General features: G+C 41.3%; 2 non-coding genes across 2 annotated transcripts; both read right to left on the bottom strand.

Annotated features, from left to right (window-relative positions):
• Positions 1 to 17,798: 17,798 nt before the first annotated feature.
• On the bottom strand, positions 17,799 to 17,872 carry TRNAT-AGU (transfer RNA threonine (anticodon AGU)). The gene has a single exon. It is a non-coding gene; the product is annotated as a tRNA-Thr (tRNA).
• Positions 17,873 to 25,735: 7,863 nt separating this feature from the next.
• Positions 25,736 to 25,807, bottom strand: TRNAQ-CUG (transfer RNA glutamine (anticodon CUG)). The gene has a single exon. It is a non-coding gene; the product is annotated as a tRNA-Gln (tRNA).
• Between the last annotated feature and the right edge of the window lie 425 nt (positions 25,808 to 26,232).

Raw genomic sequence — 26,232 nt, 5'->3', positions numbered from 1 at the left:
CAGTTCAATCAATGATCAACCATACTCAAAATTTGCAGAAATTGATATAGGACAAAAGAAGTCTAACTGCTAGCTCATATCCCTGCTGCCTTTTTATGGCTATGAATACAGGATGAGCAGAGTGATTAGCAAATATAAACAGAGCCGTGCTGTTTCTGATGCTTTCCAGTAAGTGATCCTAGTGATGGATTCACAGCTACACTGCTCTGCTGTATAATGTTTTCCACGCTGCTGCTTCTGAATATCTGTTACATAGAGGCAGGGGTGTAGGAATACTTCATGTTTGAGTGTCCTGTATGTGGGAGATCATAGCAAGTGTTATTGAGACCCTCTTTGTTATTAAGGAGAACTTTGGAATAGACTGCAAAGGGTCTTCTTATTGCCAGTGAGATTCAAATTAAAATACTTTATCGATGAAGGGAGAGAGGCAAAATATGTGCGACATGCAATGTCAGCAGGTAGAGTCTTCTGGTGTGGCAACAAAGACTCACCACATTTATTAGCTGGACAAAAAGCGGAACTACATTTCTTACATACAACTGAAGAGGAAACCGAAAAAGACAATCAGTGATAACACACTTTCCTTGGCCTAACGTAAAACCTTCTTGTCAGGGAATTCACAGGAAACCAGTAGCTTAGTCAGACATTCCATAATCCAAGTCTTACACTAAACTTCAGACATAGAATAGTTATAATTGTTTTCCTATATAATAATAATGTATCAAGATATAAAAAGATAGGCCAGTGTGCAAACTCCTGTGAAATTATTGGGTAACCACTTCTAAGCCTGAAGTCCACATCTAATATATATAATCGTCTTATCCCGTCTGTCTGTCTCTCCTTCTGTCCAGGAAATCCCGCGTCGCTGATTGGTCCGGCCGCGGCCAACAACGACACGGGATTTCAGAAAAAGATGGCGCCCGTTAGCGGCTCATCTGCCGCACGGAGGTCAGCTGCGATGCAGCCGGGAGATAAACACCGCTCTGCACATAGGTCAGCGGCCATGCACCCCGACCAGCTAGGGCCGCTGATCTCCCGATGGCAAGTGTGAAGGGAGGACCGGGGAGCGGCACCGCCGGTCAGGACACTTCTGCTGCGAGCAGCCGGTCATCTCCCGGCTGCTCGCAACGGAAGTACCCGCACAGACAGCGCCGCTCCCCGCCCCTCACTAATACGATTAGCTGATTGGTCGAGGCCGCCGGCCGCGACCAATCAGCGATTTTGGCACCAAATTTAAACAGCGCTCTACTGATTGCGCCCGATCGGCCGCATACATATTCTAGAATACCCGATGCGTTAGAATCAGGCCACCATCTAGTACAATATATAAACTCTCTGGTGCCCCAACAACAATGTTGTTGAACAGACCAGCAATCCATTTAGATAACAAGGTGGTGCTCAATTTTTCCATAACTTTTCCCTGATACTGAGTGTCATTTGAAGTAAAACCTGATATTAGATTTTGTAAGGTGACATTTACACAATGAAGCTTAGGATTGAGAGTGGCATCAACCGCTATACACTGCGCAGTAGTGGTAGCAGATCCATTACACTCTGAATAGTCAGCTGTAGAGAAAGGAAACCCTATGGATTTTTTCTGAATGCAGCTGCAAGAGGTAAAGTTCAGATAACAGGAGAGGTCGACACGACTGGTCGCACAAGGCATTTCAGTCTGACTCACAGGCGGACCACTCCTGTTAAGCAACAACCATGGCTCAGTCACCTAAGCAGCTACAGTTAGACTTACAGCCTTTTTTGTTGTTGTTGTTCTTAGTCTAATAGGAAAAGTGTAGTTACTTAAGTAAAACATTTCTTTCAAAGTCACTGGAATAGCTAAATTAGGCATAGTATTGGAGAATGTTGGACTATGGGTGCATATCCAACAGTTCTTAGGACGGTCATTAGAGTTCATGTCTTGGAGTAAGACTTGGTGATGCTTTATCATTTTGTTATCCCAGTTTTCTTTAAGTACTTCATGGAGAGTTAGGGCAAGGGGTACAGTTGCTATCACTATAGTCAAAATAAACAGGGTCATCATCCTTGCTGCTGCTGGGGTTCAAAACCTTTTTAAAATGGCTGGCGTGGATCCAAGTGTTCTTGCCTTGAAGCTTGACAGAAGTGGTAGTGGTTAACAGCACATGGAATGGTTCACTGTATCTGGGCTCCAGTGGTCTCCTCATATGTCTCTTTTCCACGACCTAGTCTCCTGGTACCAAAATGTGAATGCCGCTGCATCAATAGGGGTCTGGGATAGAGGAAAGAACATGATTATGAGTAACAGTCAAATGTTTATGCAACACCAGAAAATATTCAGTGAGAGTACAATAAGAGGCCTGCAGCTGCTGTGGGAAATACAGTGTCTTAGAGACACTGAAATAGTGTCTTAGAAACACTACCAAACAGTATTTCATATGAGGACAGCTTCTCCCTCCCCCTTGGGGTGGTCCTCACTGAATACAATGCAATAGGCAAACAATCTACCCAAGACAAGTGTGTTTCTTCCATGCACTTTTGGATTTTTAGTTTCAAGGTACCATTGAGGCATTCCACCTTCCCACTACTTTGTGGATGATAGAGAACATGGAAAGCCTGTTCTAACCCAAGAGTGACCATGATTTCATTCATTAGTTCTCCAGCAAAGGGGGTTCCTCTGTCACTTTCTATAGTTTCGGGCACCCCATATCTACAAACCATGTCACTGATCAATTTTTTAGCAGTAGTTTTTGTGTTTGCTTTAGTTACCGCCTAAGCTTCTGGCCACCCATAGAAAAGGTCCAATGCATACCAGGGCATATTCATGATTACCCACCTTAGGTAGCTGTATGTAGTCCACCTGCAGTCTCTGAAATGGGTAATCTGGTTTTGGTGTGCATTTCCATGGGACTCGAATAGGCCTATCAAGGTTACGTTTTGCACAAACTAGACATTCTTGAACTTACTTTGCAGCCGTATTCAGAAACCCTGGGGCACACCAGTTTGGTAGCACCACTGCACAGATGAAACCCTTTGAGTTATGCATCAGAGAATGTGCAAGCGCAGCCGTCATGGGGAACAGGCAGCGTGGAAGGCAAATACGTTTGTTTACCTGCCATACCCCTGACACTGACTGTACTGCGCCCGCTTTGACACATGCATTCTGCTCGTGGAGGGGAGCCTGGGTCTGGAAGAACTGCAGTAGTTCGAGGTCCACGGCCACTGGGGCCGGTGCAGGGGATGTCTCCTTATTTGAAAGGGGGCTCCCTGCACTCTCTGACTCTGAGTCTCTTGGGGTTCCCGCACCTGCTATAGTCAGTATCTCTGTCAGAGGTAGCCATACTGCTTCCTTAGCTGCCTGGTCAGCCAAGGCATTCCCTACTGCAAGGGTAGTTTGTTCTCGAGTGTGTACTGACACTTTAACTATGGCTGCCCTTTAGGTGAAAATACCAAGAGGGGTTAGTGAGTGGTACATCAGTAATATTTGCCAAGCCCTTTGTTTCAGCTTCCATCAATGCCTGACAATCATTTTGATGTGCCATATCAAACTGAGTTTCATGGTCTGCTAATTTGAAAAACAGGAGCTGGTCTTGGTTTATATCTTGGCTGATGGTGCCTATCTCTTCCCCATCCTGTTACTTTCCTCCCTTTTCTAAATCCACTGGAAGTAGTGTAGCTGGATTTAGAACATTACAGCGTTTGATAGTTATATGGGGGGGTGTAAGGAGTGAGACTTCATATTTTGTCAATCTTGATGCTGAGAGTGGCAGGTTTGAGCCTGTTGAAGTATTTAAGATAGAGCATGAGGAACTTGAAGTTATAGGCGGCTCCCGAACACTATGTCCTCTGTCTTTTTAACAAGTTCTGAAGCAGCTGCCACAGCTCTAACACAAGTAGTAGACCTCATAATGACTGGATCTATGTGTTAGAACCCTCCTGTTTGTTTTTTCCATGTTGGGTTTTGGGGTCAAGTGATCATCTGCCTTTATTTTCCAGCTCCGCCGTTTTTGCTGTGCTGGACTTCAGTGTTTGACTGTTTCTCTAGGCAGGTGCTTTGGTGTCTTTCTCTGTCAGTTCGCTTGGTCTTTCTGGGACCTCTAGTACCTTTTTGTCAGTTTGTCTTTTTGTGTTCTGCAACAGCTTCTCTGTTTAGGAGGTGTCCCATTTTTGTCCCAGTCCTTATTTCTTTCAGGGACTCCTCCCCTTATGCTATAGGTCTTCATTCAGACTAGCCGAGCACTTAAGCGGGTCTGTTCGCTAGGAACAGTCATCCCACTACATGGTAGGGATTCAGCTTAGTCTTACGGTAGGGACAGCTCCCCCTATCTTTCCTTAGTACTGGGTGCAGATGATAACACTATGGTTACAGAGTAATACCCTAGAGGGCGTTGCCTACCACCATGTTCTTGGGTAAGGAAACGAGACGCATGTTCAGCCTGTTCGTGGCAATACAAAGTTAAAAACTTGTCATAATTCATTATACATAGAGCTGGTGAGGCAGAAAGAGTGAGCTTGAGGGTGTGAAATGCATCAATAGCCTTAGAATTAATGGTGAAAGGCTCAGTTTTGAAGCATTGGAACAATGGGGCCATAATACTAAAGGCATTTCGTATCCAGAGACGGCCGTACTGGACTAGGCCCAAGAATGCCCAAAGGGACTTGGTAGATCTTGGAAGGGGTATTTTTAATATCACCTCAATCCTCCTTGGGCTGAGATGCTTAATACCTATAGACAGGCAATGCCCAAGGAAAGTGACTGTGGACTTGCACAATTGGAGTTTATTTTTGAAGCTTTGCACCCATTTTCTGCTATGAATATCAGAGATTGAAATTCATTGTGGCATATCTGGTCAGTGGTGCAGCAAAGGAGAAGGTCATCCACATATTGTAAGAGTATGGTGAATGAATCAAAGGGGCACCAGTTATCGAGTACAGTCTTTAGGGATGTGGAAAATAAGGAAGGCGAGTTAGCAGCTCCCTGAGGAAGGATTGCCCATGCATATTGGGCACCTCTGTGGGTGAAGTCAAAATAAGAGGTACACTCCATGGACAAGAAGACAGAGAAAAAAGTATTGGCCAGATCAATCAATGTGAAACAGGTGGCTGTGGAGGGGACCTGATTCAGGAAAGTATGGGGGTTGGGTACAAGTGGAGTATCCACTATAGTTATTGCTTTAACTGCCCTAAGATCATGTACCATACGATAAGCTACTGGCTGTCCAGGGGGGGTATTCTTTTTGACTGGGTAAAGGGGAGTGTTAATTGGGGAGGTTATAGGAATAACTGGACCTCTTAACAAGAGCTCCTGGACATTCTCATGTATTGCCGCATCCTGAGCAGCACTTGAAGGATACTGATTTTTACAGGGGGGTTGGGTACCTGATTTAAGTTTTACAGTCACCGGAGGGATGGGTAGTTTTCCCACATCAAGTTTGCTACATGCCTAGAATTGACTGTGTATATCCTGAAGACAAACAGGATGGGAATGAGGTTTAGAGTCTATATGGTCTAGAACTGTGGGAAATGTTAGGGATAGAAGACTACACAATGTGTCATCATCCAGGGGGTGGTCATCTTGGGGCCATTTGGAGTGAATTCTATGCAGGCCCCAATTTTCTGCAATACGTCTGTTCCCAACAAATTAAAAAGCACATTAGGAGAAACTAAAACCTGGGTTACAATTGAAATTAAGTCATGCAAATTTAACTGGAGAGGATGAGTCATTTGTAATTTAGTAAGTTGTCCCTCTACCCTTTCGCAAGTCACATAGTCAGGGGACAAAATGTCCTCTGGAACATGTTCTTGCATTGATACTGTATGGGCTGCTCCAGTGTCTACCATGAATGAAATAGTTTGTCCCTCCCCCACGGACACGGGGACAGTGAGTGTGGGTCCCTGGGGGTGACAAGGGGTCAGAGGGAGACATCTGGATTGAAAAAAGAGGAAAGTAGATACAGCTTACCTGATTGCTGTAGGCTTTGGAAGGAAGCACGGGTACGTGTGGCCTCACATGCTTGCATGAGAAAAAGTTGAAGAAACCAGCTTCCAAAAGTGCAAATATTTATTGAAGCAAATCCACGCAGTTTAAAAATGTCCAAATTACATCGGGGAATCTCACATGGAAAAAACGCAACGCATTTCGAACACAGAGCTGTGTTCTTTGTCAAAGCTGACATGCATATGACACTCTATAGTATTATATCCAATAACAACCAATCAGAACGATATGCTTGGTCACATGAGAGTGTGAACAGGGTGCATAATTAGTGTGAGCCAATCACATAAAATGGAAAAAACAATAAAACCATTATAGAGAGAAAGAACAAGAAAAGAGTTAAAATTCATTTTAACATAGAATGTTACATGAAATAGATAAAATAAACTGACAGAAACATGAAGTAGAATCAATAATGAAACATGATTTCACGGCGTGCATTGAGTCCGTCTGGGAAACGGGATCCAAGGTTGTAAATCCAGAATGCTTCTCTTGTGAGTAAACGGTGTCTGGAATCTCCTCCTCGGCAGGCAGATTTAACCCTCTCTATACCAATGACCTGTAAAGAACTGCACGATCTCTGGTGAAATTGAATAAAATGCCTAGAGGCATGTGAAATATTACGGTTGGTACTAGAAAGCGAAGATATATCAGTTAAATGTTCTGAAATGCGAACTTTAAGATTTCTTGTTGTGCAACCAACATATTTAAGATCACAAGTTTTACATAGGATTATATAAACCACATTCGTGCTGTTACAATTTATGTGTCCTTTGATTTTGAAAGTTTCTGTGTGGTTATAATTGAAAAATTCTTTAGTAGCTGATGTATATTTGCAGGTCCGACATCTATTTTGGCCGCACTTATAGAAACCAGAGTAATTTAGCCAAGTATTACTTTTTAAATTATTAGAGGAGAAAAAAGACGGTGAAACGATGTTACCAATAGTGACACCTCTCCTTGCTACTACAGAGCAATTGGATTGTAAAATTTTAGATAAAGTTGCATCCTCATACAAAATGGATATGTGTTTGAATAAAATAGATTTGATTATATTAAACTGAGGGCTATACTGCAATGACAGGACTAGTCTATTAGAATTATTTTGAACAATACGTGGTCCCAAATTTTGGTGTCTATTGTGTTTGATTATATGTTTGGCTCTACTCAGGGTCCATTTAGGATACCCCCTTTCTGAAAGTTTGGACCATGTATGTGTAAGTTCTGTAGATAGAGTGTTTTCATCATTGCAGTTCCTTGCAACACATGTGAATTCACCACAGGTAATGCTTTGATAGTATGGGGCGGATAACTACTACTTGCATGCAAAATAGTATTTCCAGACTGTGGTTTACAGTAAGTACTAGTCAATATGTGTTGATCTGGGATGCCCCGCAAAATCATATCCAGAAATGAAATGGCAGAAATTTCAACGCTATGCGTAAATGTCAGATTGCAATGATTGACATCTAAATATTGCACAAAGTCGGGCATGGCTGACACTCACTTATTATCGCAAGTCCAAATATTACAAGAGCCACAAACAGACAAAAAACGGAAAAGGAGGGGAGGACACAAACACAGCAAACCCCCCAGGCATGACAACTCGCTGAAAGAAATATTTTTAACATCACATAAATCCAATGTTCTGAATTTGTCAAAACAAGTTTTAACTCAGAAACAAGATCAAGTTCTTTCACTTGGCTTGAATTTTGTACCAGACCGTAATTTCAACCTTTTCTCCACTCTATTGGATTTGAATAGATTTATATGGAATCTTACTATAAAAAAACACTTTACAACAGAGGATAATGAGCAACCTGAACTCCCTCAAATTACTGTCAATGAATACAGAGACTTGAATGTCAAGGAACAGATGTCTTTATTGCATTTGCAGGATCTTCAGAATCCTTTGGAACCGGTTTCTATTCAAACCTCGATGTCTACTTTGTTCAAAACTAGAAATCCTTCTTTTTATCCCTTACAGACAAGGGTGGACTGTATGTATCGCTTCCAGGATACAATGGAAAGCGAGCTCAAATCGCGGGCACAGGATGTCAAGCATCATGGTTCCCACCATAACTTATCATCTTTACACTATCAAGCATTGCAAGAATTGAGAAATATGCCACATATTTTTATACGTATGGCTGATAAGGGGGGCTTAGTAGTTGTGCTGGACACTGACACATATAGATCCCAGGTTGCATCTTTATTGGAGGATTCATCCACATATCGTAAATTAAGGTGTGATCCGATTGTAGATATTAAAAAACAAACCTATGAAATTGTAATTGACGGTAATATGTTGGGTGTATTACCTAAAAACCAAAGAGATTACCTTTTGGTAGATTTTCCAATCACCCGTATTATGCACGCATTGCCCAAAGTACATAAGGGAGTCAGCCCACCCCCTATGAGGCCCATCATCTCGGGCATAGGATCGGTCACTGAACGATTCAGTGAGTGGGTTGACTCGCTTTTGCAACCATTATCACAACGAACAGCTGGTTTTCTCAAAGATACTGGAGATGTATTGGGAGAACTGTGTAATATAGTTTGGAGACAAGATTTTGCATGGCTTGCTTGTGACGTAACGGCATTATATACCTCAATCCCCCGAGAAATTGCAGTGGAAGCACTCTCATATCATTTGAAAAAATACAGTGATGATACGGAAGACCTATGTACATTTATTATACAAGTGGTCAATTTTCTTATGACATGTAATTATTTTTCTTTTGATGGCCAATATTATTTACAATCTAGAGGCGTGTCAAAGGGTGCTAAACACTCTCCATCATTAGCCAATCTAGTTATGGCCTATTGGGAGGAAGGTTACCTTTACAGTACTGATAATCCTTTTACCAAACACCTGGTCTGGTATGGCAGGTACATAGATGACCTACTGTTCGTTTGGTCAGGCAATGTGTCTGCCATACCCGACTTTGTGCAATATTTAGATGTCAATCATTGCAATCTGACATTTACGCAAAGGGTTGAAATTTCTGCCATTTCATTTCTGGATTTGATTTTGCGGGGCATCCTAGATTGACACATATTGATAAGAACTTACTGTAAACCACAGTCTGGAAATACTATTTTGCATGCAAGTAGTAGTCATCTGCCCCATACTATCAAAGCATTACCTGTGGGTGAATTCACACGTGTTGCAAGGAACTGCAATGATGAAAACACTCTATTTACAGAACTTACACATACATGGTCCAAACATTTACAAAGGGGGTATCCTAAATGGACCCTGAGTAGAGCCAAACATATAATCAAACACAATAGACACCAAAATTTGGGACCACGTATTGTTCAAAATAATTCTAATAGACTAGTCCTGTCATTGCAGTATAGCCCTCAGTTTAATATAATCAAATCTATTTTATTCAAACACATATCCATTTTGTATGAGGATGCAACTTTATCTAAAATTTTACAATCCAATTGCTCTGTAGTAGCAAGGAGAGGTGTCACTATTGGTAACATCGTTTCACCGTCTTTTTTCTCCTCTAATAATTTAAAAAGTAATACTTGGCTAAATTACTCTGGTTTCTATAAGTGCGGCCAAAATAGATGTCGGACCTGCAAATATACATCAGCTACTAAAGAATTTTTCAATTATAACCACACAGAAACTTTCAAAATCAAAGGACACATAAATTGTAACAGCACGAATGTGGTTTATATAATTCTATGTAAAATTTGTGATCTTAAATATGTTGGTTGCACAACAAGAAATCTTAAAGTTCGCATTTCAGAACATTTAACTGATATATCTTCTCTTTCTAGTACCAACCGTAATATTTCACATGCCTCTAGGCATTTTATTCAATTTCACCAGAGATCGTGCAGTTCTTTACAGGTCATTGGTATAGAGAGGGTTAAACCTGCACATCGAGGAGGAGATTCCAGACACCGTTTACTCACCAGAGAAGCATTCTGGATTTACAACCTTGGATCCCGTTTCCCAGACGGACTCAATGCACGTCGTGAAATCATGTTTCATTATTGATTCTGCTTCATGTTTCTGTCAGTTTATTTTATCTATTTCATGTAACATTCTATGTTAAAATGAATTTTAACTCTTTTCTTGTTCTTTCTCTCTATAATGGTTTTATTGTTTTTTCCATTTTATGTGATTGGCTCACACTAATTATGCACCCTGTTCACACTCTCATGTGACCAAGCATATCGATCTGATTGGTTGTTATTGGATATAATACTATAGAGTGTCATATGCATGTTAGCTTTGACAAAGAACACAGCTCTGTGTTCGAAACGCGTTGCGCTTTTTCCATGTGAGATTAAACTGCGTGGATTTGCTTCAATAAATATTTGCACTTTTGGAAGCTGGTTTCTTCAACTTTTTTTCAGACATCTGGATTGCCAGTTCCCTATGGAGGGGGCTGGGAAGTTGCTGTTGATTTTGTGGGACATTTGATGGATGGATGTCCTTTTTGCCGGAAAGACCAACATTCTACATTGCTGTAATCTCTATTTCCTCCTTAGTCATTACTTCCTCCTCTCCCCCCCATCTTCCCTTCCTGGGCTGCACAGGAGCCAAGTTAACCCTTTACTTTGACATTCTTTCTAGTTCAGCACCTCGGGCTATTTCCTTTAAATCAACCCTTTGCATATTATGCCACTCCGGGCGACTAGTGCGTCAAACAGTCTGAACCATAGGTCTAAGACCATTCATAAAACACTGCAACAATAATCTGCGATCCTTATCATCATTATGCTCATATCCAAAATCCAACCATGTTTGTATTAATACAGAGGCATATCCTGAGACTGACTGAGCCTTATCCTGTACTACAGTTTGTAACAGTTCTTGTTTTTTTATCCTATTCTGCCCTTGCCCAGTTTTGTATCCTTTGTATAAACCCCCGACCCGACTCTTGTGTTTTTTTAATGGCTGGTTTCTGACCTGGCAGCATCTGAGCAATTTCCATAAGTAAGGGGTCACTGCTTTTGTGCAGAATGACAAAAACTAGATCACCCATGTGGCCTGATATGCCTTCTGAACACCCTGGAGGCACATTCTGAATGTTAAGGGTGTTTTTTGGGGATTTGGGAGCAGGTTAGAGAGGGCAATAAGTTCACTGGGGGACTATGCCGATATGTTTCTATTGGCCATACTTGGGGGGGATCGTGTACCTGAACATTATCAACCATCCTAGGAGGTTGAAACTGTACATGACTAGTGGTCCTTATAGGGAACAGAGGCACCCTGGGTGTTGTCCCTGGATTTGAAGACCCACAGGACCTACAACAATTAACCCCAGGGGGATTCTGATGACCACAATGTCTGCAAGTCCATCCCATTGACCCAGCATAAGGCGGGGGTGCTGAAGGGGGTGCAGAATTGACATCAGGTACAGAGACCACAGGGGTCTGAGAGTTTTTCAAACTATCATAGATTACATAGACAGTTCCATGCCTGGCTTCCTCTGATTTGTGTTCACTCATTGAGAGACGTTTTGCTACTTCTAACCACATCCTAGCCTGCTCTATTTTGTTTTTATCTTTCAACCATCCTTACCAATTGCAGATATATTTCTCCCATTCCTTCTCTTCCAGATTTCCCCACTTTCCCATTCCAAATTTCCTCAATACCAAGCCTACTGTTCCACCTACTATTGCAATTATTTCTGCATGATCATATAACATTTCCTGAGGTATTCTGCAATTATTAAATAGTAGCCTCTGCAGTTTCTCTATCAACTGGGTTAGTTCCGGGACAAAAAAGGAAGTCACGCAGGTGGGGGCATAGTGGTATGTTTTTACTACCCAATTCAAAGGTTTTCCTTCTACACCTTGTAAAGGCACTGCATGACAATTATATCTGTAATGTGTTACTTTTTATACTATGTTTCCTGGTCTGGGTATACAGGCTGAGCAAAAACTTCAGCTACTTCAACGATTCTGATTCATCAAAAACGACTTATCAATACGTCAGTCACTCAATGCACACTGCACAATCGCTGATATTAATTCCCCTGCTGTATTCAGGCTAAAAACTGCCTTCAGCTACCCCTTTCTTGAGGGTGTCCTTATCAATTTACAGGGGAATTCAACACCCTCAGAGCACTACCTTACCGTGAAGGATTCCTCTGATATAGGCAATCACACTTACCGGGCACTGTGCTTATGGAATGTGCACGCTCCCTCCCTCTTGAAGGGGCAGCATGCATCGTCCTAAAGAGTCCCTTGCCAATGGCCGGAGGAATTCCCCTTTATAAGGCACCTCCTCCAAAATAGAGGTGCCTGTGCAAGGCTGTTGTTTTGTCTGCTAACACTTCCTTCAGCCCTCAGGTCCCGCTGCCTGTCAGTCTTGCCCGCCAGTGTATCTAACAGTCCTGTCCACCAGTCTGTCAAACAGTTCTGCCCTCCAGTCTAACAGTCCTGCCCTCCAGTCTGTCTATCTGCAGTGCCCACCAGCCTGCCTACCAGGAGCACATGTCTGGCTATCTGCTGTACCCGCCTGCTTGCCTACCCAGAGCACCTGTCTGGCTATCAGCCATACCTGCCTGCTTATCTACCCGGATCACCTGCCAGCCTTCCTGCCATGCTCATCCGCTGTACCGGTCAGCTCCTGTCATCTGACCTGTGGGAGTCACCTGCTCTCACACAAGGTCAGTCCCAGAGTGACACCTGGTTCACCTGCCTGGTCCCTCTCTGGTTCACTGAGTCGACTAAGCCACCATGTGACCTGGGTCAATCAGTGTGGGCACTAAGTTATGCCCCTCTGGTCCCTCCTTGCACCGAAGTACAGAGGTTCCACCACCCGGACCCGTAACAGGCTTCACAATACCAGGGAAATTCAAATTAAAATACTTCATCGATGAAGGGAGAGAGACAAAATACATGCGACATGCATTGTCAGCAGATAGAGTTTTCTGGTGTGGCAACAAAGACATTTTTTAGCTAGACAAAAAGCGGAACTACATTTCTGACATACAACTAAAAAGGAAACTGAAATAGAAAATCAGTGATAACACACTTCCCTTGGCCCAACGTAAAACCTTCTTGTCAGGGAATTCACAGGAAACTAGTATCTTAGTCAGACATTCCATAATACAAGTCTTACACTAAAACTTCAGACATAGAATAGTTACAATTGTTTTCCTAAATAATAATAATGTATCTGGATATAAAAATTAACCATTACACAAGTAATCCATACCACCTAATTCAAAGATAACTAGAAATTAGAGGATGAGCCAACAGAGGGAAAATTAGTAAAATATCTGGATACAAGTCATATGTTATTTGATAATGGTGCCCCAGATTCAATACACAAACATATCCCTGATAACTATGTTGCTAATGCATAATAACATTTGTATTTTTGTCTAATTGGATATCAGGTGTTTTCTGCCACTTACATCATTAGCAAACTTCTGAATTAAATAAGGATGCACATCTATATGAGGTATTGTGGCCGAGTGGTCCAAGGTGCTGTTTGAAGGCTCCAGTCTTTCTAGAGGTGTGGGTTTGAATCTCACCACTGCCAACTTTTATTTGGTCCTAACTTTCAAGAACAGTGAAGAAAAGGTTGAGGAAGTAATAGTGGCTGAGAATTGAGGAGTCAGCGATCATGCTATCCTTGAATTTTAGAATTCAAGAGAAAAAAACTAGAAAAACTCAGACTTCAAGGTTGGACTACAGAAAGGCAGATTTTAATGGACTCAGAAAGAGGGTAGGAAAGGTCAAATCTCTGGAAGTTCTAAAGGTCAGAAATGTCCAAGAAGGATGGGAGATTTTGCTAAATGAAATTCTCACTGCACAATCAGTAACAATCCCGAAGTGAAGGAAGAATTGGAAGCATTTAAGGAGACAAGGATGGAAGAACACAGAACTTAAACTCTTGACAAAAAGGAACACAGAAATGTATATCAAATGGAAAGAGGAGACATATCAAAAGAAGTTTATGCCTGTAGCTACCAAGTACCACTCCTAGACAGTCCCTGGTACTGCAGCTCCTGACTTCAGGGGTCAGGATCACAGACACACACACACGGGCTTGGAGTCACTGGCAGGATAGGATTTGGACACTGTTCAGCTAACATGTCTTCTGGTTGATCGGGCAGAGTAGACACTGATCGAAGTCACAGGCAGTATAGGAATTGGTTACTGGAACAGGCTCTGACAGTACAGACTCTGAAATGCTAACTAATACAGACACTGGTGTAGGTTTAAGTACAACTGGTGTGGTTTGATGTTCAGGTACCGTGAGACCTGAGACTTTAATCTGCACAGGCATTGCCTCCGACAGCCATTTTACCGAAAACCACAACAGTGAACAATGGGAAGTGCGGGCACTCTGCCGACATTTTCTAAAAGCCCGGAGCCTCACACCGCTGAACATCTCCTCCCAGTCCAGGGCTCACAGCATCGCCCCACTCCTGCCGCCGCTACCAGATTCCTGTAGCAGCGATCCTGCCTCCTGACATCCTGCTATTTTCCTCTCCAAAATTTTGAGTGTGTCTTATAGTCTGGTGCTTCTTATAGTCTGCAAAATATGATATTGAAGGCTTTGCCACCCTTGTGGATGTGGGTTCCATTGGCACTTTTTTTCTATTTTCCTCTTCTGAACCAGTTTACAATCACAAGACAGTGTGTGTCTTCAGCTATTGTCCTGAAACGTGTCTAAAAAAGTCACACAACTGATTCGGGTGTGTATCTCCAGAAAGAAGTTTTTCGACAGTCTCTACAAATGTCGTTTGCACCAAGAACAAGATGTAAATGATTCTGCTTTACAGATTTACATTCCTAAAATCAATTATGATAATATGTGCATTTATTTTAGAAATCAATTAGTAAAAGACAAGATTTTTTTGATCCTTAGATTAGAAAGCATCAGTAGAGAATGTAAAAAAAAAACTGCAGTAGCGCTGCTGCTATAGTAAGATCAGATAGGCAAAGAGCCGCAATCTCAAAGCATCGTATGTCCTGGTGCACGTAATAATGAAATGATTAAAAGAAAAGAAATGCCCTGCAAACCACTCATAAATTACAAAAAGAGTGATTCATATCTGTCTTAAAGAAAATGGTAGTCCAAATGAAGCACTTCAGATATACGCATGCAGCTTCCAGGGGTCCTTTGAAGAAGTCACAACTGCAACTAGAGGTGATGAACAAGTGCCGGAGTCTGTAGAACGAGCCGTGAGTATTGCAGAAAATGGGTTTAGATGGCATGTTAACGCCGGAGATAGAAGGCTGCAGAGACTCTGGCTGCATGCCCACTATCTGTTTTTAAAGCATTTTTTCTGCGGAATTTCGGCAGCGAAAACGCTTAAGAAAGATGCTTGGTAATACATGCCCCATGGTCCCCAATGATAATCCTCATGTGCAATGCGCATGCTGTGGAAATTGCCGCTGTGGATTATCATTGTGGAGAAATCCGCTGCATGTCCATTATTTTTGCGGATACGCGGAGTAATTGCCACCATTGACTTGCATTCAATTGCTTAATATTCACATAGCAACATGTGCACATGCGGATATTAAGCGATTCAATTCTCCACCAGACCCAGGTACCATAGTACCTGTTAAATAAAATAATTTAAAATAAAAATATGCATTATACTCACTTTCTGATGGCCCCCGGTCTTCTCTCTGGTGCGTCTGGTGTCTTGGACGGCATGTGATGGTGTAAAGGGACCTTCCATGACGTCATTTAGTCATTTTTTTATTTTTTACCATTTTTATTCTTTTTTTAACTATTAACTTGGTCACACTATATAAATCCATGCCGGTTGCATGGATTTATATAGTGTGACGAAGTTGTCAAGCATTTTTCCAAGTGATGCTAAGATCGCTTGGATAAGCGCTTGAGAAACCGCATGCGAAAATGTATGTAGAAACGCTTGACAAGCGCTTCTAACTGTCAGGAAAAACGCATGTAAAATCCGCATGTGTTTTTCCTGCCAGGGAGATACAGAAAAAATCATGAGCATTTCTGTTTCATGGGCACTAGACAACTCAGAGACTCGGGCTTTCAGGTACATGCAGCCGTGGCACTAGGTGGATACATGGATGAAGATCATGGGTGAGAAGAACTGCAGACAGCCTAATAGGTGTGCCAGCTGGTCACACATGCATCAAAGATGATGATCAATGATGTGAGCGCTTAGTATCTGTGTGACGTCACAACAGCTGGGGGTTTCCACTGAGGGAAAAACAGTCCAGAGCTTTTCCGATGCGTTTTCAAGATCACGGGCTCCTTCGTCAGGGATTTGCAGACACAGGGCGCTCCCTTGCATATATAGTTTTATAATCATCCCATAAATTAGCAAAAAAAAAGAAAAAACTGCAAAAAGAAAAAAAAAAAGAAAAAATGTAATTAAAATCAAAAAGCTGGATCTCACTATTGAGGCCATGTGGTTTCAGTGAGTTCATTCTGAATATGCATCTCCTTTCCGCTTTTGACATTAGTTTGACATAATCAACACCTCTCCAATGTTTTTTTATTTGCTCAATTCCCCAGAATTTGCTGCCTATTAATTTAACTTTACGGGCCATTTTATAATGTAAAGAAAGCGGATGAGCTGTATATTGTTTTATAATATTGTTTGCATGTTCTTTTAATCTCACCTTTAATTGTCTTTTTGTTCTCCCTATATAGAGCTTATTACAAGGACATTGTATACAATAAATGATTCCTCTTGATTGACAAGATATTAGTGTATAAATACTGATTGTTTCTTCATCATTAGAAAAAGATAGTACTGATTCCTTCGCCTTAGTTGCTTTGCACATAGTACACACCTTGCAAGGAAAAAAACTTTTTGTCCATTTCTCATTTATTACCCCATTTTCTTTATATAGGGGCTATCTTACTTGCCAGATGGCGAAAGAATCAGTACTATCTTTTTCTAATGGTGCCACAGGTAAGTTACAGGTGCTGTTAATTACACGAATTAGAGAAGCATCACATGATTTTTCAAAGGGTGCCAATACTTTTGTAAACCCCCTTTTTTAGGTTTGGTGTGGAATTATATCCAATTTGGCTTTAGGACAATTCTTTTGGTGTTTTTTTCATTGAAGACAAAGTAAATGAAGATAATAAGACCAAAGAATTTGTGATTGCAAACATTTTCAGGAAGAAACTGAGTATTATCTAACAGAATTGCAGGGGTGCCAATACTTTTGGGCAGCACTGTATGTATATATATGTTTTTTTTTTTTGCTAATTTATGGGATGATTATCCACCTATATATGCAAGGAAGCACCCTGTGTCTGAAAATCCCTGACGAAGGAGGCCGTGACCTCGGAAACGCGTCGGACTGTTTTTCCTCAGTGGAATCCCCCAGCTGTGGTGATGTCACACAGATACTAAGCGCTCACATCCTTGATCATCAGCTGTCCTGCAGGTGTGACCTATGAGGCTGTCTGCAGTTCTTCTCACCCATGAACCACCTAGTGCAATGATTGCATATACCTGAAAGCCCAAGTCTTTGAGAGTCTCTGCAGCCCTCTATCTCCTCTATCTGTACCCATTTTCGGCAATACCCACGGCTCCTTCTACAGACTCTGGCACTTGTCCATCACCTCTAGTTGCAGTTGTGACTCCTTCAAAGGACCCCTAGAAGCAGTATGCGTATATCTGAAGTGCAGACTACCATTTTATTTAAGACTGGTAGGAATCACTCTTTTTGTATTTTATGAATAGTTTGCAGCGCATCTCTTTTCTTTTAATTATATCAGTAGAAAATGATTATTTGAAAATTGAGTTTAGAGAGGCCAGATGATTATATTGGTGCGCACAATCTACTAGTTTGATAATAAAGAGAATATAAGAAAAGTACAAGGCACTGCTGAGATTCGAACTCAGGATCTCCTGTTTACTAGACAGGTGCTTTAACCAACTAAGCCACAGCACCAGATGATTTTGACTCTCTTTATAAAGCACTAGCTTTTACCCGCGGAATTTGGTCTGCCACATTAAGTTTCGTGACAGATCATTTTAATAGTAAAAAAAAATAATCTTATTTAGTTACTCGTACATCCAAAATTTCAGATGTCTAACTTCAAAACTGACGGATTCCATACAATCTTTGAACCCCTATAATATTAAGAGGGAAACTCTTGAGGGTGGAATTATCAAAATTCCTTTCTTAGGTTCTATTATAGCTTAAATGAGCACTATCTGCAAATTTCAAGATGCTAAGTTCAGTGGTTTTGGCTGTGCGCTGACCGCTAGGTGTCAGTCAATCAGGTTTACAGTTTTTATATAATCTTCGCCCGTATGGTGTGTTTATTAAAAGTAGCCCTATGTCCTTCCCCAGGCTTGAAATTATCCATATCAAATTTCATCACAAACTGATTACTAAACACTGGTTAATAAACAGGACGTACTGAAGTTACTTGCGTTTAATATTGTTCGTGTTAGTAAAGAATTAGTATGTAATTGGAATAATGGACATCTGCAGGTAATTTATCTATGTGTTTTTACTGCAATATACTCCTGTAAACTATGTTATTTGATTTCTTTCGTTCAGCGAAAATATGTAGATTTTGCGATTTAGAAACACGTGAGCAAGCTACGTATAGCTGACCGTGGGAAAAACAGGGTGTGCCTAAATGTATCCCCGCTACCTTCAAAGTTTGCCCTTGCGATTTATTGATGGTCATTGAAAATGCAACTTTAAGTGGGAACTGCAAACGTTTGAAATTAAAGGGTAAGTTATTGGGTATTATTGGGATGCGTGGTATAAGAATATTTTCACCCTTAGCTTCTCCAGTTAAAATTGTGGCCTTTACAATGTGCCTGCCTAGTTCAGTGACTCGCAATCTAGTGCCATTACATAATCTCGGGGCGTCCAAGTTGCGCATTAACAAAACGGGTATACCGACCTTTAATTCGAGCTTATGAGATGGGACCCCGGATAGCTCCAAAGAGTTAAGAAACTCCACAGGGTAGCTCGTACAGTCTTCAGATGACATGACTGTGTCGATGGAGTTGTAGGTTGTTGCATCGCTGGTTACTTGGTCCAAGATAATTTTATTGATTTTCGCAACTGTTTCATTTCTTGGTGCTAGTATAGTTCTTTCACATAGCCAATTTTCATGGTGGATGTTTTGTTGCAAATTTGGAAAAACTAGAGCAATAAGTGCGTCTTCCGAATCCACAACATGACAAAATTGGTTAGTGAATAGAACCATACCTTCTTCGTCAGTTTCGATTGGACCTTCACCGATCTCGAGCAGTTTCTCAGCGTACGCGCCAGACTCTAGATCACTGAATAACTGGACACGCATGTTGATGGTGAGGTGCAGCTTTTCAACTTTGGTCCATAAATATGAGGATTTCAGACATGCGTTAATTTCGTCTGCTGCAGTGCCTCGCTCGATGACAGTCAAAGTTTGCCTAAAGTCCCCAGCCAATAAAACAACCACACCACCCATTATTGTTTGTTTACTGTGTAAGTCTTGTAGACAACGATCAAGAGCTTCGATGGCGCATTTGTGTGACATTGTGCACTTGTCCCACACGATTAGTTTGCACTGTTGCAACAGGAGGCCACGGGCGCTGGCCTTGCTGATATTACACGGTGGGGTTTCTTTGTTCACCAGATTAAGAGGTAATTTAAAGACTGAATGTGCCGTCCATCCACCGCTTAGCAATGTTGCAGCAATTCCAGAGGAAGCCACAGCTAATGCAACGTTATGACCGCTACGAATTTTTGCTAAAAGTAAATTAAGCAAGAAAGTTTTTCCTGTACCACCCGGGGCATCAAGGAAAAAAAGTCCGCCTTCACCATTCTCAACTCGTCCTACTATTTTGTGATAAATCTCTCTTTGATCGGGTAGCAAACGTGAGCGTCCAACGTTGGTATCATAGCTTAGCTCTTTTACCAACTCGTTCGACAGCTCTCCTCTATGCCGCGGTGAGGGCTGACCAAAATCAGACAATTTCTTTCCAGAAATTATTCATATTTTGTCCTCGATAAGCCCCAATGCCTCATTGAAATAAAGATCATCGTTAACGTGATCCATTCTTTCAAATCTGTGTGATAACACAGTTTTATACTTGCGCCAGAGTTGTAGCAGATTGGATAAACCGCAAGTGCATATCAATATGGCAAACAGCTCTCTTATTTGCGCAGGGGAGCGACATAGCACGGCCTCTTCTAAGGTGGTATCCCAGTGGTTATCATCTTCCTACAATGCCATCTTCTCACACACCTGCCAAAAAGTTGCAAGTTCTTGACCTCCAAATGTTTTTAAATCCGAGAAGTTGGTTGGACCCCTTATTACATTCAGCAGCATACGCAAGCAATAACATTCAAAATTGCTAACAAGCACCGTGTAAATGCGACCTAGAGCGTCTCCTGCCTTCACACCTGGCCAGCAATCGACAGGTGTTCCTTGTAAACGACGTTTCCATTGCTTCCGTGCCACATTCCAAGCATAGTAGCGAGGCACATCAATGTAAAGTAATGTTTTTGCAAACGTATCACTTTGGCACAACAGGAAAAATGCAGTTAGTGTAGTTTTAGGTGGTGCTTCTAACCTCTCTCTAAAAATTTTTTCCGTAAAGTAAACCCTCTCGCCATTGGGTAAATGAATCGCGAGATGAGTGACGGTTGGGTGTCTCTCGTGCAGAGGCAGACCTAAGATCCGCCACGCTGCTTCGTTACTACTAACATATCGGCCGGTTCTAAAGGGCTGCACCTCATCTCTTGGGTCAATGTTAACATTCCCTTGCTGGCGGATGTTAAAAATAGCCTGGTCGCTACCCTTATTAATATATTTACAAATATATTTTATCGCCTGTACCGTATTACAGAACTCTACATTTAAATGAGAATTAAAAATTTTTGATAAGAGTGGAGAATATGGGACCACCCAGCTATTGTCCACCAATATTTCCTGTGTTCCTCTACGGGTTTTTATAATCGTCGTGCGTCCACCATCCTCTGGTGCTCTGCACCTGTACAAAGGATAACCTTTGTCATTGGTTTGAGTATCTTTTAAAAGCTTCCTCGGATATTTTTTGGTACATTTTCCTTCCTTCATGCATGGCAATGAAGAATTGAATGTACCACATGGCCCGTGAATCATATTCTTTGTCACTGTATCATAGAGCTTTTGATCGGTTTCTGGGTTGGGTATCTCAGCACATGTGATTTCGTCAATTTGGTTTGGATGCAATTTTTCCTTTAACCACAGCAGTAAGTGCACATGAGGCAAACCTCGCTTTTGCCACTCGATCGAGTACATGACGCATTGCATATCACCAAATATGTTACCTTTTGTAAGTAGAGCTACCAACTTCTGTACTTTTATTCTAAATACTCGAGCTGTTAAGTCATGTCTGTCCGTTGAATTTTGACCAGCCATAAGCTCTTTGGTGATTTCTGGCCAAGCGGGGTTGCAAGTCATTGTAATAAATAAATCAGGCCTCCCATAATTACGTACGTATGTGAACGCATCTTGTGTGTATTCGTGTAGGTATCTCGGGCTATTTACAAATGATGACGGGAGAATCACCATCTGACCTAAGTTATTTGGATCCAAATCCGCATCATTTCTTATTGCATCTTGCAAGTGAATATAATTTTCTGCGCGCAGTTTTTTTTTATTTAAAGAAATGAACCTTAAGCGCTTACTTTCCATCTTTACATACATGTCGACCAGAAACTGATGAAGTAGGAGCCTACACTTAAGCATCAAATTAAAATCGCTGCGACGGACCATCAAGTGAAAGGCATAAAAATCTTTGCAGGACACCTTTTTGCTTGGCATTGCTTGTTTGGTAATTGGATTTATCTGAGGAATATCAATGCTGTACCCCTCTTGTTCTTTCCAAAAAATAATTGGGTACTCGAGAGCGTCATAGAATCTATGTGTATCGGGAACCCTAGTGAGAATGCCATCGCACGGCTGCACAACGATGTCCCGAGACATAGTTTGTTCGCTACTAACTATTACAGCAGCTATTTCATTTGTAGTAGGGGCATTGAATCGTCTCTCTTGTTGACCACGTGGTACATGGTCTGGGTGAATCACTACTTTGAAATGATCGTCATTGATCATTCTGTCTCTAGCCGCTTTAAATTCATGCACCAAAATGTTGTGGTCGTGAAGTACTCGTTGTAATTTTTTAACTAAGTTTCTATCTACGCTTTGCACGCACTCAGTACGCCTGTTGATTTGTTCTTCTTCGTCACCTATTAAATAAACTTGTAAAAATTGTGGTTGCGAAATGGACGTAGGAATTAAAGAACCGATACGGTGGTATACTTGTCCTTGTATTGTAAAGGTCGGGCAAAACCCTGGCATTGAGACAATTTGATCTGCTCTAAAAGTCGTCATATGAAAGCACATGTTGAAGTTCTTATATTATTTAGAAAAAGGCGAGATTCATCAGTTTCATTAGAGAAAATCTCTTTTAAAGGTTGAACTGGCTCGTCTATGTAAGGAAGAGCTACTTTCCCGCCCAAACAACACATACCTGCTGCTTCCTCTTTCCACTTAAGAGCTCCGCAATATTTAAAATCTATGGTCATTGCTTCTATTTTTATAAGCTTGTGAGTTTCATAATCAAGAGTCTCGTCATACTCAAATGCAGCTTTATTAAACAATATCCATGTATTTCTTGTAAATGTTTGACGTCGCTGTGCTGCCCTTTCAGCAACAGTGCGTCTGCGAGATTCGGCCATTTCATAAGTTTCAGTGGCTCTTTGGGATGCCATGTAAGTTGCTTGCTGCTGACGTCGAGCTTGGGATTGTTCTGGAGTTTCAGCAGACCGTTGAGACGCCAGATACTCCGCATGCTGTTCACGTCGGGCTTGAGACTGTTCTTGAGTTTCAGCAGCCCATTGAGATGCCAAAAACTCTGCATTCCATTCACGTCGGGCTTGGGATTTTTCTGGAGTCTCTGCAGCTCTATGTGCCGCCCAACGCACCGCCTGCTCAAGCCTTCGTTGCTCGGCTTGTTGAGACGTCTCATCACGTCTAATTATTTTCATAGCTCGGGCTTTATTAGAGCTTTGCGAAATGTTAGACTTATGCTTTCGCGGCATTTTTACAAGTACTAATTACAAAATAGGTACTTAGTAAAGTTCATGCAAAATACTAAAACAATCTATTAGTTATATTACGATCGCTGTACAGACGATATCAGTTGTATAGGACTGGTCTATGAGGAGCAGCTGTGGCGCGGTTACCCATAGCAACCATTCCCAGTGCTCTGTGGGAGCTGAGAGCAGCCTGCTGGTGCTGTGGGTGACATACTGCGCTGCACACACACAGGGCTGTGCTGCACACAGGAGCGGAGGACGCCATTCGTGTAGCGCTGCTGCCGGTGCTGTCAGGCTGCAGTGTGTGCATCCTCCATGGAGCCGCGCTCAGGTTACTGCCCCTCCCCGTGTGTGAGTCACTTCCCCTCCGCCCAGGTGAGGTGCTCGGAACTTTCCCGGCTGCAGCAGCTGGCGCAGGTGAGCGCATGTTTTATTATACGGTGTTATGTGGAGGGACAATGGCGGCGGGGACCCCCTGTGTGAGGACAATGATGGCCCGGTGCCCCCGGGCAACCTGCAGGAGGAAGCCTCACACTCCCCCCGGGCTGTGGGTGCGGGCAGGCCGTGCTGGGACGTGTAGTTCCCTAGTAACCTGTTCGTGACATATGGGCTGTTTTCTGGGCTATTTTTTTTATTTATTTTTTTTTTAAGTCTGAGAAAATGTCATAAATTATCCTTCTCCCTTCAGCTGTTTCCAGAGTGTAATGTATCAGGGTGAGCTCATGACTGACAGCTGCCAAAGTTTCTAGGAAATGTCAGTCCCTAGGGGTCGTGTGTGAACCCCCTGTGCCACTCTTGTACCTGGCCACGGTATATGATCACCCCTGTATTCTGACTGTGGACAGGCGGCAACTGTGACCTCACTATACAATGATCCACTATGGGCAAATTATTGTATTATCAATCTCTTTTGACTGCTGTAGATCAGCCATTTAAATATCACCTGTGTATGTGTGTATATAAGAGTTTGATAAATATACTAAAATGTGCATTGTAAAATTGTAAAATAGTATCTAATTTAATTACATTTATGGTTCACAATTTTGGTCATAGTGGCTTCCACATAAAAGGTAGATATATGCTGTTGCGGACTTTTATTTAGAACTATTCAAGACAAACAATTCTACGGTACATCATCTTTGTGGAACTCCAACGGTTTAGGCAGCGTACGCCAAGATAGCTCTCAGAGGCCATATTTTTTTCCGACTTAATTGACATGTATCGTTATATTATGACCAAAATTACATAAAATCATTACAAATTGTAGCCTATATGTTATTCCGATGTATAATATATATTACTGTAAAGTTTCATGCAAATCCGTCCTGTAGTTTTTTCGTGAAAAAGTAATAAACATACATACTCACAAACTTTCACATTTATAATATTAGTAGGATAACAGGAGATTGTGAGTTCAAATCCCAGTAGTGCCTCGTCTTTACTTTGAGGTGACTATGATGACATTATTTAACCCCTTCTCATTATGGCAATTTTCCATTTTTGCGCTTTGCTTTTCTTCTCGTCTTCAAAGAGCCATAACTTTTTATTTTTCTGTTGATCGAGCCATATGAGGGCTTGTTTTTCACGGTGAGTTGTACTTTTGAATGACAGCGTTAATTTTATTATGCTGTGCAAAATTTCAAGTGAGGCAAAATTGTGAAAAAAATTCATTCACCCCCACATCTGCCATTATGGGGTAAATACAATGTTTTGATTGCCTCTCATTGCATTTTTCAGGTGTTGCAGAGGCCAAAATAAAAATCTCATTTCTGACTTTTAATTTTTTTCTCATTAAAGATTGGACTTTTCTGGACTTGGCATTACCAAGTATGTGTAATTTCATTGAAAAAAAGGTGGGTGATTTGAGCTTTTAGATATAGTTTTCCTTATTTTTACAAATATTTTCTTTTTTTACTGTATTTAGCAGTTCCTTTAGGTGATTTGGATTTGCAATTGCCGTATCACTTGAATTATAACATAATTCTTTTTTAGATAAGCTGACATATTCTGTAACACTTTACAATTAAGCGAGGGCATGTGCAGACCAAATCAGACATTACAGAGTGACACATAGTTCACCAGTTACAGGAGGAGTGATGGGGACACACTGGGAAGAAAGTGCTGTCATGTACGGTCCGGCCATTGTTATTATAAATAGGGGTTGCCCACTCAGGCTGCATTTAATCTTCAGTCTCTTTGGATTTTATTGCTGCCAAGTGTTAATATTTCTGTCTCTGTTTTTTCAACATAAATTATATCACTATGGTCTCCTGTGACTTATTTAGCAGATTTATCAAGTATTTTTCTAATTGTCAATGTTATCTGCGTTTTGCCGTGAAAATAAAGATATTTGCTGAAACTTATGTTTATTCCATTTTCACCAGAATTCTTAAAAGTAGCAAAAGGATCCAATTTCCCTACTTCTGAGTGTTACTTTGTAAAAACCTAAGAAAGAAAGAAAATAAACATATACCCTGCGGTAAGTGAATAAGTAAGAGCAATTGAGCATATAAATAATATTGGACACTTAGTAAAGATTGTTTGTAATAAAAAATAAAGTGTAAAAGCCATTCGACCAGCGTCAAGGTGCACCCAAATTCAGATGGTCCTAGCCTCTAGTATTAAAACCTTCCCTACTTCTGAGTATTACCAGTTTGTTTAATTAAAACTTGTGTATAAAAATAAACAATTGATAAAGTTAAGAAATTAGCGAAAAACAGGTCCCACCAAGATTTGAACTCGGACCACTGGATTCAGAGTCCAGAGTGCTAACCATTACACCATGGAACCATTTGCTGTTAGATGGGAGTTGGATTTTCACTTATATTTACATTCCACATGGAATATACTTCTATCAATAACGATTGATCAAATCGTAAGCAAATGTACGGCAAATAAGTGTTCAGAAATGGTGATCAGAAGGGTAAGTATATATTATACTGGAAAAGACACATGGAAAGTGTATAAATCATTCAGCATGGATATAGACGGAAGGATTTATAAGAATGATTATGAAACATCATTTTCATTGGCACTAGTTGAGATATGTAATGGATTAATATTGGCAGCTTTTTCTAGCAGATCCAATTTCAAACAATATTTTTCATTTCCATCACAGAGTATGGAAAATTTCAGAGATATTCTTGTGAGGAGCCACTGTGAAAGTAAAGATGAGGCGATTAGTGTTGAGCGAGCATGCTCGACACTGCTCGGTA

This window comes from Phyllobates terribilis, unplaced genomic scaffold, assembly GCF_046119375.1.
Source record: "Phyllobates terribilis strain yellow unplaced genomic scaffold, ASM4611937v1 Scaffold_11__3_contigs__length_659146591, whole genome shotgun sequence".
NCBI lineage: Eukaryota > Metazoa > Chordata > Amphibia > Anura > Dendrobatidae > Phyllobates > Phyllobates terribilis.
This window is presented reverse-complemented; position numbering and strand designations above follow the sequence as displayed.